We start from the raw sequence: 3623 nt of genomic DNA on the forward strand, positions 1-3623 counted from the left end.
TTGGAGAGACGGGAGTGCATGTCTAGCAAGCCTTTACACCGGTCTTGATATGCTCTCTATTACTAATTATGCTGCGTCAAGCACTAACGACTCACAATTTTTACTCTACATTTTCCAGACCCTACAAAATGTGCTTGCAATATAATCAAAAGGCTTTTTCAAAATGCACACCTGTAGTATGGGCTCAGCTACCTGCAGTATTATCACGTGTGCACTTCACATGCGCTGCATGGACATGCTTTTGCTACAGTCTAGCATGATTCTTAGCTTGGGAAGCGTCTAGCAGGACGTGCATGTCTAGGCTGGTCATAGTTGCATACCTTCTCTTGCATTATATAGCATTTTCAACATGTAGGTGTATTGCCGCATGTGAACCACCTCTAACCTGCCACTTTATTATTAAGTGATTTTCAGCAATTTATAAACAACATCGTGGGGGCTGAATTGTAGCTTGCTCGACCCAGTGTTCAACACCTATAAAGGTAAGCCTTTTGGCGCTAGACGGAACAGAAGAGACAAACAGAGGAAGGACCTGCACATCAATGTTTGCAGGGCTAGCTCAGCCAACGTTTCTAGCCTCCTCTCCATCAACATTTTTAGCCTTGATGACCATTGTTTTCGTCCCAGCATGATCAGCATTTTCAGACAATACAACCATTGTTTTCAGCTTTGAAGCGCCATCAGACTTCAGTCCTAGCCTCGTCATGGTTGCAGACCTTAGCCATCAACATCGCTAGCAGATTTTGCCATAGCGGCGTCGTCGTTGTCATCATTGTTGTCAAAACAGTACCCCATCACCTGGTACCCCTTTGTGCCTTGGCTCGGCATACGGATCCACACGACCCATAAGAACCTCGTCATCGTCGACATTATCGTTTTCATTGTCATCGTCAACATAGACCCATCAGTACCTCATCATCGATATAGACCCATGAGTATCTCCTCGTCATCATCATCATCGTCGACATAGATCCATCAGAACCTTATCGTCGACATCATCGTCGTTGACATAGGCCCACCGGTACCCCGTCCTCATTGTCATCCTCATCAACATAGACCCATTGGTACCTCGTCCTTGCCATCATTGTTGTCGACATAGACCCATCAGTACCTCGTCGTCGTCGACATAGAACCTCTCAATACCTCAATACCTCGATACCCCACAGTATTCGCGATACCATCAGTAACCAGCAATACCCATCAGTAGCATTGGTACTCATAAGCATCGATATCTCATCATTTAGGATCATTAGATGAGCATTGTGCAAGAACAAAGAAAGTACTTGATCTGGCAATAGTAGCAGCAAGGCGATGTGGAAAGTGCATTGCACTTTACACCTAAGCTGGAGTTCAAACCTCACCACAGATACCTTATCCCTACAATGGCTATATTGCCTATCCAAGCCTATAAAAGGAACTCCCCCTTGTATTGTTCAAAGGAAGTTGAGTGTAGTTCAAATTTGAATTCCCCCTCTACTTGGTGTCAGCTCCCCCTTCCCTTCTCTCTCACACCTCTCTCCCTTCTCTACCTCCATCTCTTTGTCTTCTCTCTCTTCCTCTCCTCTCTCACTCTATCTTCTATATAGTACTCAACTTTACATGGTATCAGAGCTTCAGAACTTGAGCTCATAAGTACTCTACGAGCCTTCTCTCAAAGCAACGGCCTAATTCTACGCCCATCTCTCACTTCCAAGATTTACTCGGCTAGCATGACTAATGCCTCATCACCTATGGTTGCAACCACCAAGTCAAGGTATTTCACCATTGACAAGCTCAATGGGAACAATTACAATGTGTGGAAGCTGAGAATGGAGCTATATTTAAAGCAACTTGGCCTCTGGAAGATTGTTTCTGGAGATGAAATAAAACCAAGTGAAGACGAGTACGCCTCCGACACGGAGCTACACTCGGCATGGGATTCAAGGGACATTACCGCTCAAATGGAGATTATACTCCATTGTGAGGATAGGCAAGTCCAAATGCTGCGGGCTATTTGGGAGTTCTTCAATAAGAGTTATGAGCACACTGATCTTGTTTATCAAGTCTCCCTGATCAAGAGGCTTGTGAACAATACTATCCAAGAAGGCCATTCTGCAGTCAAGTTTCTTGACAATTGGCAGCCAATGTTAGATGAAGTTCTCATCTCTGGAATGGAGATTTCAGAGAAATTTCAATGTTTGCTTCTATTGGCGGCTTTACCCGCAAGCTGGAGAGCCTTTGTTACTACTCAAGCCCTGTCCCAAATGCAATTGCAAGGCCTTGTATCCAAAATCCATCAGGAAGAAGCTTTAAGAGACCAGTCTAATGGCTCTACTCTAGTGGCTCTAGCCACTCATATCAATTTCAGAAAAGGTGGTCCTAACCACCATTACAACAATTCAAGGTAGTTTCATAAAGGTGGTTCTAACCGCCTTAGAAATGAACCTTATGGTCAACTTCAATGCAACAACTGTAAGAAGTTCAAACACATTGCCAAGGACTGCAGGTCCGAAACCAAGCATCATGGTGGTAATCATGGAGGATTCAACGGACATAAAACAAATGGAAGCTATCATCACAAAGCTCATGCTCATTTCACTAATATTTCAAGCGATGATGGTGATACACACCCTACTTCTTTACTGCAAGCTTCAGCTCCTCTAAGCCACATCACAACTCTTCTATCTAGTATCTAGACACTGGAGCTACACATCACATGACATATCACTTTGATTGGCTTGCACACTACACTCCTCTTCAACACCCACTAGAAGTCCTCATCCGGGATAGTAACATTTAATATGCTCAAGGATACGGCACTGTTGACATTACCCTACCAAATGGCACTATAGCTCACTTAGACAAGGTATACTATGTACCTGATCTAAAGCAGAATCTCATCTCAGTAGGAGAGCTCACCTCCAAGGGCATTACAGTTTCTTTCACGTATGATAAGTGCATCCTGCATACAATTGATACAAATCACAAGCCTTTCTCTATATCTTGCCCCAAGGAAAGGACGCTTGTATCCTCTCGGCTCCAGCAAAGTCCAAGCCAAAGTCATCAATTCTCCTAAGCAAGAGGAGACACTTACGTGGCACTACAGGCTAGGTCATGCCTCGCAACAAGTGCTCAAGGATATGCAGCAGAAGGAGCTAGTGGTGGGTCTGCCAACCACAATTACACCAATCACATTTTGTGAAGCATGCATACTGGGCAAAGCTAAGCATTTCAAGTTTCCAAGGTCAAAGTCCCATACAACTCAACCTCTTGAGCTTATCCACTCGGATTTGTGTGGCCCACTGCAAACACAATCACTCACCGGCAACAAATACTTCCTAATCTTCATCGACGACTATACAAGGTACACTCATATCTATTTCTTGGCAGATAAAGCTGCAACATTTATCAAATTTCAGGCTTTCAAAGTTTTGGTGGAGACACAACTGGATCGCAAAATCAAGGCACTAAGGACAGACAATGGTGGGGAATACAAAAGCAATGAGTTTCAACAATATTGTGTATCAAATGGTATTTGACGAGAATTTACAATTCTGGATCACCCTCGGAAAAATGGAGTCGTCGAGCGCAAGAATTGCACTTTAGTCAAAGCTGCTCGCTCAATGATAGCCCTCACTCGACTT

Source organism: Adiantum capillus-veneris, chromosome 25, assembly GCF_014529385.1.
Source record: "Adiantum capillus-veneris isolate H3 chromosome 25, ASM1452938v2, whole genome shotgun sequence".
NCBI lineage: Eukaryota > Viridiplantae > Streptophyta > Polypodiopsida > Polypodiales > Pteridaceae > Adiantum > Adiantum capillus-veneris.